Raw genomic sequence first — 16619 nt, 5'->3', positions numbered from 1 at the left:
GTGGGTTTCTGTTCTGTCACTGATGTCTGTGTGTGTCTGGTATGCTTGGTGTGCACACACAGCTTGTTGTGCATGCAGTGCTGTGTGTGTATGTTGCCTTGTGATTGCCTGGTGTGCATCCCCTGATGTTCTGCTATTTTTGCTATGTGATTGTTCTGCCTGTGCATCTGTTGTTTGTTTGCTGTGGCTGTGTTGTTCTGTGATGGTGCACTTCTTGTGTGTGTTGTGGTATGTTGTCTGTGCATTGTTCCTGAGTGATGAGGTTGTGCACTCCTGTTGTGTCTGTGCTCCCATTGCTTTTCCCCAGTTTAGCTGCACAGGGCATGCCTTCTGTTGTTGTTGTGGCTCTGTGTGTGTTTCTGTTGGGTTATGTGTTTGTCTGTTGTATTTGGTTCCACATTTGTGGTGGCATCCCTGTGTGTGTGTGTGTGTGTGTGTGTGTGTGTGTGTGTGTGTGTGTGTGTGTTGTGTGTGTGTGTGTGTGTGTGTGTGTGTCCGTGTGCCTGTGTGTGTGAGATGTTTGTGGCTGGGCCCAGGGTGTGTGGTTATTTGTGTGTGTATTGCCTGTCAAGTATTGCCAGCCTTCAGTGTGTTTGGCACTGGTATTGTGTGATGCTGGTGTGAGGGGGGTATGTGTGTAGATTCTTCCTGGTGTTTGTCAGTCCTGGGGTATGTAGATGGTCCCTGTGTGTAGTGCTGCTGGTGTACTCCTGTGAAGTAGTTGTATGGATGTGTGGCTGTTCCCAGTTTGACTTCAAGGCCTTCCTTTCATCCTTTCTTCCTTGTGCCTATACATGGTTTTCCTCGCTGTCTCCCTGTATTGTTGCACTGAACTGTCTGTGGTTTGATTTCACTGACTGTGCCAGCCATGTGTGCTTTGATGGTGTGAGGATGTTGTGCTCTGTTCCGTGTGTTGATGTGATGTACACATGCTTGTTGTGTGTCTCCATGGCCTTCCATTTGTGTGCAGCCCATTTTGGTTTCCCTTTTTGTTGTGCTCCATTGCTGTTGGCATGTGGGGTGTGTATGTGTGTATGTGTCAGTCTGTGATATGTATGTGTGACTGTGTCCATTTGGATGTTGATTCCTTGTGTGTGTTCATTTGTTGCTTGTCCTCATTGCTTTTTCCCTGAGTGTGGTGTTGTGTGTGTTTCCCTGGCCCTGTGCTACTGTGCTGTGTGTTGTGTGTTCCTGTGCAGCCAATCCTGTGTTGTGTGTCTCCACGATTGTTTGTTGTGTGGTGAAGGGTATGTATTGCCCTGGCTTGTTGTTGTGCATGGGGTGCACAGGGGGGCACATGGCATGTGCCTTCATGAGGTGTGCTAGTGTGTGGTGGGAGTGGGTGTGTCCCTCTGGTCTTTGTGCCCTGCCCATGCCTGGCACTGGCCCTGCCTTCTGCATTGTGCGTATGTATTTGCTTGTGTTCGCCGCTGCAGTGACGTGATCGGGACATTGCTGCATGATGGCGGTAGCTGTGTGTCCAGGATGCCGCGGGGTGACTTTGTGGCAGGTGGGTGATGTGTGGGTGCCCTTGTGGATGTGTCCCTGTCCCCCGTAGGGTGTCTGATGTGGATTTGGACCCTGTGTCAGGCCGTGGGTTGTGTGTTGTATGTTGTGTTATTGCGTACCTGCGGTGTCGTCCGCGGCGGACCATGAGTTCCTGGTAATGTAGCAGGTACAGCACCGGTAAGACGTGTAGAGCTGGGTCCATGGCGGTTGTGACCGGGACTCTGCTTTCGCGCTCCGCTGTGGAGTTTCCGCCGTCTCTGGGTGGGCGGTGTCTCCGCTGCAGTGCGTCTGCTTGCTTGAGTCATCCTAATTTGTGGAACGGGGCGGACGTCATTCCGCATGGCAGAGGGTCTCCATTGGCTCTCACCACCACGGTGGCGAGTGCACTTTGATGACGGTGCGCGTCGCACCACGGCAGTCAGAAATTGGCCTATGTTTGACCATACTAATATGGCGGGCATGATGTCCGCTGCTGGCGGGCGGAAAAAGGCTTTTTCCATAGCACCGCGGAGGTCCCACCTCCCTACATCCTAATGGACCCCTAAGTGTTGTCAAAAGAGTAGCAATTGAGAAGGAGGCGTGGATCATAGTATGTGTACTTTCATATTGAAAAAGAAAGTGGCATTAACAGGGGAAGGTAGATTCTGGTAGCGTGTGGTGGTATGTAAGAAAGGGATGTATAATCAAGCCCAATGCAGAGTGCTTTACTGGCATGAAATGGCAGACTTAGAGTGTTTAAGTAAACATACTGCCTAATATAAATTACAGTGTATACTTTTGGTTTGTTTATTGGCTTGTTGTTTGTGGCAGTATGGTTTTGATGCTCCCTTTCTTCCGTTTGAGGCTGGTGGTCCCCTGGTCTGTGCTGGTGACTATGGCTGATGTCTGTGAGTAGCACTCCATATAGGTTGTTTCTTAGCACCTACTATTTTATTTGGTATTTTCCCTCGGCTGACCACCCAGAACTACCATATAATCTTGTCATTTCTTTGCTCTGGAGTCTTTCGTGCGTTTGTGAGCTTGACCATGGTTTTTCTATTTGCCGGATTCCTGTTGTTTTTGAGCTTCATGTGACTCTGATGTGAGAAGGGTGGGGAAGAGGGAGGGTGTGAACGTGTCTGTCATAAGGGGGGTTAAGTGTATTACAGTTTCTGACGTGACCCAACTGTGCTTACTTTGAGTAACTGCGGTGTTGGATGTGTGCACCTGATAGACCTAGGTTACAACTTGTATGTTTGTGAGAGGGCTACTGGTATGTTTGCTATGACACTTGGCAGGTGTGTTTTTTTACATTGCTGGCTTGAGTGAGTGGGGTTACCTCACTTGTGTGTTTATGATGAAGGAGAACATGTCCCTGTGTTTGTTTTCCATGTGTGGCTGTTATGAGTCATGTCTGTTTAATGTGTGGATTAGGTTGTTTTATATTTAACAGATCAGTGGTTAGTGTGCTTTTGTGAGTTTGTGTGCGGTTGAGATGATTTATGTAATGTGTCTCTGCCCCCAATGCTGCGTCCCCCTCAACCTGCCTTCCAGCCTCACCACTTTGAAATGTCATCTGCCGCCACTGTGCTCCACTACAAGGATAACAACTCTATTCTTCAAAGTCAATGAGTAGTGGGAGACCTCATCTTTCAATCTGCTGGCATTTACATCTTCCCAGACTACACACAATAGGTACAACAAAAAAGAAAATCCTATCAAGCTGTTAAAAAACAGAGCGATGTAAATCCAATATATGTTACTGTATCCCATAAAACTCAAAATGATTCAGGGCTCTAAATCATATTTTTGGAAACCCCAGAGGCTGCCTAGGATTGGGTATCTGAGCACAGAACAGTCAAATGAGACCCAGTCCCACCCTGGTGGGCCTTAGAACACCATGCTCCGCTAGGGGGAGGATGGTCAGGGAGGCTGGCCTAGAGGGTGTAACAAGTCCCCGAGGACACAAGGCCCAGCCAACGGAACCTCCTGACACCTCCAAGATTAAGGTAGATGAGCGAGGGACTGAATGAGGCCTGGACCCTGGCCTCGCAGCAGAGATCTCCCCCACTCTGGACCACTGAATCTGTGGACCTCACCAAGGAGGACCTGCTTGCATAAATACATTACCATTTGTTCAAAATATTGTATTCATGCAATGCTGTATCCTAAATTCCATTGTCTGTCTCTAGTAGGGCATTAGCTGGGTGAAAGTTTTTTTTATATAGAATATTCACATAGCTTATAGTTATTTTTAAATGTTTGGCCAACAGATGCTTCTGGGGTGGAAGTACAATTCGGGGGGTTGTTGTGGGAGGGTTTTCTGGGTGTTAGTTTTGAGAGGTTTTCCCTGGGTTTTAGCAGATGACCACTCTTGCTCCGCTGCATGGCATATATCTCGAAAGTGGCTGGCATATCACATGTACACAAGCCTCATGGTCAAACCTCATCACCATATGTCATTTGCCACAATCCTCTTCTTTCACCATCAGTGAAGGTACTGATTTATAAAATGGATCATGAGTCACAACTTTCCAGTTATGACTTAGAACCTAGATGGCCTAAAGACCTTATCAAAAGGAAGATGGTTACTTAAGTTACAAAACACCATGCACCAGCAGTCCTTATGTAGCAAGAAACCCATCTAGTGGGAATTAAGTGCCCCATTCTCGCTCAATTTGGATTTGATAGGGTATATCATGCAGAGCACACCATGGGATTGTCAGAGCTAGTGATTCATTTGCATAAACACCTGTTCCTAGCTGTCTCCCAGATTACGTTGGACCTCCTTTCAAGGTATGTGACCCTCAAGGGTTTCCTTGAGAGTTGTCAGATCAACTTATTGTCCACATATATCCCTCAGACATTAGCCACATCCATCCTGGAGGTCATCAGGCAGATAATCCTTGGGTTCCTTGGGGTTAAAGCAGTTGGTGGTGACATTAATGATGTGGTGCTACTGCAAATGGACTCCGAAGGCCCTATGTAAGCGAGGCTGAGTGGGAGAAGGTGACTGGCAGACCAGATGGAGGGTTTGGGTGCATTTGACACCTGGAGAGTGTGAAGCCTACAGACTCATGCACTCATGCAGACATCAGCAGCACACCATACTAAGTCTTGTATTGATTTACTACTTCTACTGGACACTGATAGAATTTACACAATGGCCGCTGGTATCAGTACCAAAGGGTATCTTTAATCAAGCACCAGTGAGGTGGTGGTCAATTCAGGACCAGGGGAAGAGCGAGCACCCAACTTAGCGTCTTAATGCCTGGTCCCTAGTTGGTCAGAATTGTACGGGATTTCTAAAACAGGAAATACAGACCTTCTTAGATCTGAAACAGGCCTCTGTGGAGTCCCCTGAATCTCCATGGCCAGAGGAAAAAGCCACTATTAGAGGGACTACAAGATCCTATTTGAGGGGTAAAGAAAGGAAGAAGCAATGCCGAATTCTCATGCAGGTCCCTTGGCCTTGAAACAAGAGCACAATGGCCACCAGAACAAGTAAAATGCCATTTAGGGATTGGCAGAGGTTCTCTCAAGCAACTCTGTCCTGAATTGGCCCATCAATATTGAATAGTCTCTGCCTGGAGGGTGTATGAATTGGGAGACACATCTGGTAAAACTGTTGTTTTAGCTAGCCACTGGAGGTTTGGCCTTTAGACTTGTTCCTCATATCCAAGATCCTGAGGGCATCATGTTTCTTTGTCCACTACAGCTCCCCGTATGCCGCATGTGAGGGCCTACCATTTGAGCTCTCTTTCCCACTCATAGAGGCTCTCCCTTGTCATAATTGAGTCCAAGTGAAAGAGGGGCACTGGAGCAGCCGATTAAGCAACCTGAGTTGGCATTGGCTCTGAAGGACAGGAACTCCAGCAAAACACCAGGGCCAGATGGATACCTGATTGAGTACTACCTTATATTTCAATCAAGTCTCCTCCTATATCTACTGGACATGTATCTCGAGGCAATGCAGAAGGGCTGTTTTCCACCAGGTCTAATCTTGGCAAACCATTACGGTGCTCCCAAAATCAGGCAGGTCACCAGACTATTATGTGTCATGTATCTCTTCCAATGCTGATATCAAATTGTATACTAAGGTCCTGCTAAATTGACTCCTTTGGGTGCTTCTCTGGCTCGTCCACCGGATCAATGTGGATTTATAACCCTTCACTGTATGAGGGATTGCATACGCAAACTGCATATGGCACTGACACGTATGCACCTTCTCCAGGATGCAGGTGCTCTCTTCCTTATAGACTTCAAAAAGGCCTTCAGCTCTCAGTCAGCAACCCATCACCCTCATTATCTGAAGTATTCCATGGTCTCAGAAGGCACCCCAAGCATCTTGTCTCCTCATCACAACCTTATTTCCTCTTTGTTTTGGTACCAGAGTTGACCTGAAGAAGGCAAAGAAGAATATTAAAACAACAAAGGGAGTTTGGGGGTACGCGCGGCCTTATTGCTCGCAAACATGGATTGTGCTTTTGACTCATTGAGTTGGGAGTATTTATTCACACTTCTACGCAGATTGAATTTAGAACCTCGCTTTCTGTCCTATCTGACTTTACTCTACACGGACATAACGGCGTCTGTTCACGTGGCGGGTTCTGTCTCGTCGGTCTTCCCCATCAGTCGAGGCACCAGGCAGGGGTGCCCCCTGTCACCATATTTGTTTGCCCTGGCAATGGAGCCTCTGGTCGCATGGGTGCGTATTGATGCGCAAGTGGCCGGCCTTAAATGGGCCGATGGACTGTCGGATCGTATAGCTTTATATACGGACGATGTGCTTTTCTTTCTTACTCAGCTGGACAGGACTGGCCCACGGTTGATGCGCATCATGCAGGTGTTTGGAGAGACTACTGGCCTTTATATGAACGAGCGTAAGTATACCCTCTGGGTATTGGGTGGAGGAATTGACCCTGGTGCCAGGGCCTCCGCGGTTCATGTGGTGTGCAGGGGGCTGAAATATTTGGGTGTGTTCCTCTTAGACTCGTGGTCGACTGCCTGGGATAGTAACTTAGTGCTGGTGTGGAACAGGGTGCGCGAGGATCTTAAAGTCTGGTCCCACATACCCTTATCTATATATGGTTGCTCGGCCATCTTCAAAATGGTATCTTGTCTCGTCTGCTGTACCAGCTACAAAACCATCCATATCCTATATCTTCGGGTTGGTTCCGCCAGGTCAATGCAGCCCTGGGCCAGTTTCTATGGGGCGGGGGGGTTGCCAGAGTGGCTCTCCGTACGTGCTTCCTATCCACATATTGTGGGGAGCTCGTGACCTCGGACATCCTTTCGTACTATATGGCCTCACACTTGTTGGTTCTCAATGAATGGTGGTATGGGGATAGGTCGGATCCGGCGTATGCAGTGGACGATTGATGGGTGATCACTCGCTACACACACTCCTATATTCTGCGCCCTTGCGGCGTTCTTTGCCGAGTGTGACACAGCTGGTGTTTCAGGTATGGTGGCAGGCATTGCCGAGGATGGGTTGGTGGAACCGCCTAACTCGGGAGACGCCGCTATGGCAAAATGGACCTCTGCCGCATTTGGCGGCCTTGCCTGGTTTCCGGGATTGGGATGTGATTGGGATCTCTACTTTAGGGGATGTTATGAGGGGGCCTGTCCTGTTCCAGGACCTGCAGAAGGACTTTCGGCATGCTCTCTACCCTAGCTTGGTGGGCCTGGAGGAGTTGGCTGACTTCAGTCCAGTGGGGGCGAAAGTTTTCATGGGGGACCTGCAGGACCATACAATATCTAAAATTTACCAGTCCCTAGTTACACACTGCTCCCCATCTCTACAGCGTCTCCTTGGGGCATGGGAGGATGATGTGTGCTCACTCGAGGAGGAGGACTGGACAGAGGCCCTGGCCTCCCCTCGCGGGGCGGCTATAGCCATGAGCCTTCGGCTCATCCAGTTTAAATACCTCCATAGGGTCTATTTTACTAGAGTCAGACTGTACAGGGCTGGCTTGGTGGCTTCCCCGGAATGTCTTCGCTGCCTGCATGAGGAGGGTACTTCGCTGCATACTGTATGGGATTGCTCTGCGCTAGCTAGGTTTTGACGGGTGTACTGGCATGCCTATCAGAGGTTCTGGGTTGGGATCTCCCCCGTTCACCTAAATTAGTGCACCTGCATGTTATGGATGATATAGGCGGCAACGTCTACAAGCGTCACCTTATGCTCCTGGGTTTTACCCTTTCCAAGCGCGACATTGCTAGGGCCTCCGTCTCGGTGTGGAAGGCAGGACTGGATTTTTGCATGGGCCTAGAGGCCCCCGTTTTTATAGCACGGGGATGCCCACGTAAACATTACACAATTTGGAAGCTCTGGGCGGACTACAGGGGATTGGAATTGGAGCCCATTCCAGCACGGGGATTGCGTGGGTTGTAGTCTTCCCCTCCCCTGCATTGGGGGGTTCCCTATCATACATGTACCATGTGGCATGGTGTCTCCCAGACATTTCTCATAGCGAGCGTAGGCCTACTACTCCGATTATACGTGTTGCTCTTGCTTGGTTGACAGTGCGATGGGGTGTGGGGTGGTGGGTGTTATCTGTATTTTTTGTGTTAAATTTTGTTGTATTTCATATGCATATCCTTACATTATTCCTTTTCTTTATTATATGAGAAAACTGTTGAAATCAGGATATTGTATTTTGATGCTACGGAACCCTCTGGGTTACAGAGCTCCACTATGTATGCAAATAAAATATGTTTAAAAAAAAAAAAAAAAAAAGTTAGCAGCTACCCAAAGGAAAAAGCAACAAATCCTGCGTAAAGTAAACTAAATATGAATGTTAAAACTCTTGATCAAATATGAGGAAAGTTTAGGACTCATTTGGACAATGAAAAAAATGATTTAGAAATAAATAAAAATAAATTAGAAACATGAACTTTGTACTTTGATCTGAACTTCAATGAAAAAGTGATTGTGAGCCTGCTACTTAAATGTGCTCTGTGGATATACTTCCAAGAAATTCTGTCAGCTCCTTAGCAAATACAGATATTTCTCTTCTACGAGGTCTATTCTTAATGCCAAGTGGGTGAAAAATGTGTTTGTAAAAGAAAAAACCTTTTTTCCATAGGTACGTAATACTGATCAAATCATTACCTAGGGCCTCAGTACGATGGCAGACGGAAAGATCCTCCGACTGCTGTGGTTCTGGAAAAAAATGCCTGCATGTCCCACGGCAATTCTGGCGGTCACATTACGATGCAATGGTAAAAAAATCAGACAGCAGAGATGGGATTCGACAAAACTCACTCGTTACGGTCGGGAATCCTGCAAATACGACCGTGGCGGATGGAAAAGCTGTTTTCCGGAATAAAAAAGCTGATTCACCTGGGGCATGACCGCAAGGCAAATTATGATGAGATTGCGGACCTGTCGTAAAGAGCATTGTGTTATGACCGCCATGGTCACGCGAAAGCAACAGAAAAAACAGTCGAATGCAATTTCATATTGGAAAAATACACCTGATGGTCATTCCTCAGGTGGACACCAACATATACAGTATAAAACCAACCCCTTCTCTGACCAGCATCCTTTGCAAAGCCACAGCATTGAAGGAACAGACACCACAGCTATTAGGAGAGGCAACTTGTCACACAGCACACAATCACACCCACCTATCTCCACACACCAAGACTTTTCATCCACACACCTGACACACCTTTCACATCTCCACCACCACCTTCCTCTTTGCACTTGTGTGATATTAACACCGCATACACCATGTCACAGAAGAAAATGCCCAAATTCACAAACAGTGAGTTGTCAGTGATGGTAGATGAGATAATTAGAGTAGAACCACATTTGTTTGGAGCCATGATCCAACAGACCCCACTTGTTAGAAAAAATCAAATGTGTGAAAGGATTGTCAAAAAAGTCAATGAAGTAGGTACCACCCTGTGCACACTGTGTGACATTAAAAAGAGGTGGCATGACCTCGAGAGCAGGGTGACATACTGTGCCAACAGGAACCATGAGGTGGCTCAGAGGACTGGTGGTGGCCCTCCCATTCCACCACTAACATTCACTGAATGAGAGGAGAAGGTGCTTGCCATTCTGCATCCAGAGAGTCTCACAGGAATATCTGGCGGAGTGGAGACTGGTAAGTACCAAAAAATGTATCCCATCATACTGTCATGCACTGTCAGGCACAACCATTGAGCTACACTTTTCAGACAAAAATGTCTCACATGGCTAACATTTCTTTCCTCTGCTTAACATTACAGGTAGGTAGTCATCTTCCCATGGCTGCATGGGACCAGGCAGCCAGCACTCCAGCACCGACCAGGCCCTCTTGCCACACAGCTGAGCAGGCGGGAACACCCCTCCCACCCCAGAGCCATGTGGCATCCATCTCCCTCTTCTACTTCAACTTAAAGGCAGGTAGCTAGCTAATGCTCTCTTGCCTCAACCCTGAAAAGCATGGATCACCCTCCCTACCTTAGAGCCATGTGGCAGCCATCTCCCTTCTCAGAACCTCCATACAGGTAGATAGCCATCTTACTAGGGAGGGGGTTGTTGGGACATGAGAACAACACTGCGACTCCCACAAGGCCCTCTGGCCTCACTCCTAAACAGGATGGGACACTCCCCCACCCCAGAAACGTGGCAGCCATCTCCCTCCTCTTCTTCAACTTACAGGTAGGTAGCCATGTAATGCTCTCTTGCCTCAACCCTGAACAGCATGGAACACCCTCCTCACCCCAGAGCCATGTGGCAGCCATGTTCCTCTTCTGTTTCACCTTACAGGTATGTAGCCAGCTAATGCTCTCTTGCCTCAACCCTGAACAGCATGGAACATCCTACCCAACCCAGAGCCATGTGGCATCCATCTCCCTCCTCTGCTTCACCTTACAGGTAGGTAGCCAGCTTATTATGCTCACTTGCATCACCCCGAACAGGATGGAGCAATTTACCCACCACATCCCTCACTTGTTAGCTAACTCTTCAATGCTCCATATGTCACATCCACTGCGCACACAGATATGCTCACATATATGTCACATAACTCACACTTCAAATCACAAAGTCCCATGTTAAGAAATGCGGAGCCCTGTCACGATATGTGCAAAATGCTATTTGTAAGTCCAAAGCATGAAGGCCCATCTGGACACTATACATGCAAGGACACTCATTCAAAGAACACACATGCTGTGAATGCAAAATGCCCTACACAAATTAGGAAATGTCTGCATAGGTAAAACATATTTTTGGAAAAGTCAACAATATCCATGCCTAAACTAAAGTGGATCAGCACCAAGTTGATAGATGATGACATGTCCTTGGAAACACAATCTGTACATGTTAAATGTTTGACATTGATATGTCCCCTTTCAAGCAAGTAATAAATGTACCTCAAGATCATGTCATACTGCAAAAAAAACTTTTACACATTACTAGTATTTCCAATGCAAACATTTTAGACTTCTCCACAAAAAGATCAAAAACTCGGTCATCAATGTTATGGATTGTAATTAACATCCTGACAATGTAACCTATGTCCAACAGGTGAATAGCAATCAACAGCTGGCGAAACCACCACCAACCAACAGAGCCAGCCTCCCCCCCCAGAGCAGGAACTCTTGGATGCAGATTCTCTCTAATTCTCGGATGAGGAGCACCAACCTGGCCCTTCAGGCCTGCCAGGGCTTACTCAGTCCGTGGGCCTCCTTGACCCCATCACCACCACAACTCCCACCACAGCAGCAACAACAACAACGCTGAGCCTTCCACCAACTACCTGTGTAGCAATCACCACCACCATCATCAACGCTGCCTGCAACACTGTCCCTGTCTCAGAGGTTACCAACACCATCACCCACATCAAGGATGCTGGGGACGGTGTGAAGGTGCGAGTACAGCCAAGGCCACAGGTCTGGGTGTGCAGGGCAGGTGGGAGGGCAACTGGGGACCAATCCAATCACAGGAGGACACAGAGACTGAAGCCCTGGCCACCATTGCAAAAGTCCTTGGGGCATTCCAGCAGAACCAGGGACAGATGGGCCGGGTTGTAGATTAACTGAGTGAACTCTGCCTGCTGCAGAGGTCCTTGGACACCCGTATGGGAAAATTGGTAGATATCATGGTCCAGCTTGTGGGCGTTCTGAGGGACATTCATGCAGCTCCAGTATCACCTCCCTCCCTCCAGTATCCAGTCTGCTGATACTCCCACAACCTCTGCAACGGTCACTGGGAAGGATGAGCTGCAAGCCGATGACTCTTCGGACACCTCTGAGCCAGCAGTAGAGCCCCCCCCACCAAACATGGGTGAGGACGTCCGAGAAACACCACAGGAGGATCTTGTGGCAAAGCACCAAGCCAAGCCAGGATGATGAGCCTGCCAAAAAGTCACAAGTGTTGCACAGAACATTGACTTTGTTGACCATCCTGCCCCACATTGCCATGTTGATGGCATGAGTCTGTTGGACTGTGGAATTTCACTATTGTGGTGACTACTCTATTTTTCTCTGTTACCATCACTGACAACTGGAACACTCTGTATGCACAATTAATAACTGACCCACGTTTTCATGAAACACCATATGCATGAAAATAAACACAATTATCAACCATGCCTTTGTGTGAGTTGTATGTTTATCAGAGTAAGTACAATGTAACCTCAAATTTAGATGTAACACCAGATGAGATTGCGACAGTCCATTGATAGGGCAGAGGGACGTAGAATGACACAACAAGTAGATAACATTGAGTCGTCATATGATGGCACTACAAAAATACACTACTGGTCAAATCTGTACTAGATTCTTATCAGATAACACTGCCAAACAACATCAATATAGACATCAGGCAAGTGGAAATACAAACACAGTGATGCACGAAGTACCACACAGCAGTGTGCTAACAACAGCCAGTGTCCCAACACATCATCAATGCTTCTGCCATAACAGCAAAACAAACTGTCACAGTCATATGCTTCTGCTATAACATCAAAACAAACTGTCACAGTCATAATATCTCAATGCAGACTTACACTCAAGGGAAGTAGTTGTTGATGAGCTGTTGATGCAGGTCAAGACCTTCCTCCTCGCCACTTTCATCATCATTGGACATGTTCGGATTTACAGCTGGAGGTTCCTGCTGCTCATCATCGTCCTGAATTAGGGGGATCTCCTTGCGCAAGGCCAGGTTGTGGAACATGCAGCATGGAACTATGATCTGACACACATTCTGGGCAAAGTAGAGGAGTGCACCAACGCTCTTGTCCAGACACCTGAATCTTGCCTTCAGGAGTCCAAAAGCCCGCTCCACTACCCGACATGTCCTCCCATGGGCATCATTGAAGCGGACCTCCCCATGCGTCCTTGAATCCCTCAGTGGGCTTAGCAACCAAGGCTGGTTGGGATACGCAGAGTCACCTAGATGTGAGAAACACAGAGGCACAATGTAATTGAAGTATTTGAGGAGATGGAGGCCTGCATGTGACACATACACCACAAATATTGACACATTCACTCACCAACAAGCCAGGCCCTCTCTGGATGATTTGCCATCAACCGTAGGATGATGCTGTTCTGCATTTTGTAGGAGACATATGCGGACAGTGGAAATTTGGCACACACGTGGGATATTATCAGATCGGCATGGCATATAACTTACTAGTTAATAGAATGGTAATGCTTCCTGTTTCAGTAGATGTGCTCCTGTGACTGTGGTGGAACAAGGCCAATGTGTGTGCTGTCAATGGCTCCAACAACATTTGGGATGTGACCAAGGTCATACAATTCTCCGTTCACATTTGGCAAATCATGTCTCCTTGGAAACTGCATGTAGCTGTCCTTGTTTGTTAACAATGCAGAAAGGACATCACACAATACCATGCTGAACATAGGTTGAGAAATCCCACCTGCGATTGCTACCGTGTACTACTGAAACAAACCTATGGAAAAGTAATGTAGGGGAGCCATCACCTTCACTGTTATTGTCAAAACTTTTGGAAAGGTTCTGTGAGGCCTTAAATGGGGCTACAAATGAGCAATAGCTCTTGACGGGTAAGGTGATTGAGACAGAATTTCTTTATGATGTCTCTAGCATACAATGTCAACAGGTCTGGTAAAGGCTGATACACAGGTGGTCTTCTCCTTCGCAATCTGGCAGGGGGCCCATGTGTGAAAAGAGCCAAAGACGAGATTTTGGTAAAAGCATACACAATGACCCACACAACCACATCATTGACAGAACTGGTGAATCAGTGTAATGCACAAGTGACATGCATACACACCTTGATCCCCTGTAGTCAATTAGGTAGCTAGGGTGTACATACTAACTACTGTTAAATCATAATTAGCCTATGTGCAGGCATGTGTACAATGCTAAATCATGTGTACTTAGCCCTGTGGGTAGATGACACACAGGTGGCATCACAGGTGGTAAACAGCATAAACTCTGAGTTGTGTATAGCTGCTGTCACTTCACAAAATCCACATTGATTCCCAAAAAGTACAACATCATACCAAAATGCTTTATCAATACACAGCACTGTGTACAAAACTATATGCACATTATATGGGCAGACCATCATGCCTGTGTGAGGAGTCTTCATTACACACATTTCCATATTCTCAGCAATGAAACACAAATGCACTGGAAATGTGTCTACATACCCCCATGAATGACAATGACCTGTGAGGAGGGACAGACCAATATATTTGATCCTATGTGTAATTCCATTACATGTGTGGGAAGACAAAAGGTGAATGTCACACTCTCCAATTCCTTTACAAGGTGCACTTCATTTTTAAAATTGTGTTCTTATTACTATTGCAATTATTGTATCTAGAATGCAAACACACAATGTGTTTACCCGCGCTGAAGGTGTCAGCCAATGTGGTCACAGGCATTAGCACCTATACAAAACATGCTGGGGAGTGGTGTGAACAGTCTGACCCTCGCGGTGTGACACCTCCTATGCAAATAACATGACAGCCAATGGGAACTGCCATCACTGTAGAGCTTTTCATTTTTAAACATTGCAGTAGGCGTGCTCAGCCACTGCGGTCACAGGCATTAGCCCCTCTATAAAACTTACATGGTAGTGGTGGGGACATTCTGACTCCCGCGGTGTTACACGACCTATGGAAATAACATGGCAGCCAATGGGAACTTCCATCGCGGTAGAGCTTTTCATTTTTAAACATTGCAGTAGGCGTGCTCAGCCACTGCGGTCACAGGCATTAGCCCCTCTACAGAACTTGCATGGTAGTGGTGGGGACATTCTGACTCCCGCGGTGTTACACGACCTATGCAAATACCATGGCAGCCAATGGGAACTTCCATCACGGTAGAGCTTTTCATTTTTGAACATTGCGGTAGGCGTGCTCAGCCACTGTGGTCACAGGCATTGGCCTCAATTGAAAAATGCAGGGTAGCGGTGGAGACATTCTGACCCCTGCGGTGTTACACCACCTATGCGAATAACATGGCAGCCAATAGGAACTTCAGTTACAGTGATGAGATGCACACCTGCTCTTCATATTTTTCTTAACTTTATCCAATGTTATTCCAAAAATGCGTGCACACTGGAAAGGTGCCATGCCCAAAAGACACCTTGAAAGACACGACTTGTTAAGGAGGGCAATATCTCGCCCCCTCCAGTAGCACAGTAGCATTGTGCCAAATTGGCGATTATGTCAGTTTCTCTTTCATATTAATCAATTTGTTAGTTATATTCCTCACTTTTCTTTTCATCCTCTCTTCAACATGAGTTTTATTCAACTCATGTTGAAGAGAGGATGAAAAGAAAAGTGAGGAATATAACGAACAAATTGATTAATATGAAAGAGAAACTGACATAATCGCCAATTTGGCACAATGCTACTGTGCTACTGGAGGGGGCGAGATATCGCCCTCCTTAACAAGTCGAGCCAATAGGAACTGCCATTGCAGTAAAGCTTTTCATTTTTCATCGACATCGCGGTAGGCATGCCCAGCCACTGCAGTCACAGGCATTGGACAGGATTGGAAAATGCGACTGAGGTGGACCAATTGCGTTAGCAGAATAACCCTGAAACCACCCTAGGAGCCTATATATGTGTGTGAAATGGCCATACTTGTCACTTGCCTACAGACACTGCTGCTTGCTATTACTCTCCATCAACTGCTGCTGTATTTCATCACTGGGACCAGTCATGGCTTGTTCTGAGAAAATCAGGGCGCGTCTCTTCACCACAGAGGAGCTGGAGCTCCTGGTGGATGAGGTCCTTGGCCAGTATGGGCGGCTATATGGTTCTCCAGATGTACTGAAAAGTGAATGTGTAACTTCTTTGGAGTGATTAGAATGCTCACCCTATGTAGCTGGACACTAGTATGTGCCTTAGAGTGCAAGCAAATGTATGTGCCTTTAGATTTGGATCTCTGCATGGCCCATACATGACGTTCAAGTTGTTGCACTTGAGTATATGGGGAGGATGGCACCATTGTCAGTGGTGCAGCTCCCTTGGATACTTCCATCACAGATATTGTTTTATGCATGGGCAATATTAATGTGTGAGACTTTGCCTAGCAGAATGATTCACTGTAATGGTGTGTAGAGCCTTATTCCTCCTGATCCATTTGCAATGATTGCACAGAGCAGACAAGCACCTGGCACTGAAAATCACTGTGAACAGCATTTATCCAACGCACTCCACGTAGCGCTGCAGAGTTTTTTTTACACTTCGTGGAGTTCCGCTTAGCAGAACTCCGCAAACTCCGCCTAGGCTTAGCTATGGGTTGGAGGATGATATGAGGATCTTGATAGCCTGAAATCATGTGCTGAACTTCTCCATCCATATGGGCAAGTTTGGCCACCTCTTCGTGGCTGCTGTGATGTGAACGCAGCCATGGCCTGGCTAGATGGTGTCATTTCTATCGAAGGTGGATTTTCCAGATGCTGAGGTGATAATGTACCTACATGCTAGGAATGAGTACCATAACTGTGGTATATGTTCCTGTGTCAATCAGGGTGTCCGATGTTGACAGATAAGTTATCCATGAGCAATTGCTGTTGTCAAGGGGCTGCATGTGAGGAGATGTTTTGGCCTTACCTCAGTTGTGGTCCGTGATGGCGTCGTATTTGCTGGTAGTGCATCAGGTAGAGCAGCAGCAGGGCTTTTAG

The sequence above is a fragment of the Triturus cristatus genome, chromosome 4_1 (assembly GCF_964204655.1).
Source record: "Triturus cristatus chromosome 4_1, aTriCri1.1, whole genome shotgun sequence".
Classification (NCBI taxonomy): Eukaryota; Metazoa; Chordata; class Amphibia; order Caudata; family Salamandridae; genus Triturus; species Triturus cristatus.
This window is presented reverse-complemented; position numbering follows the sequence as displayed.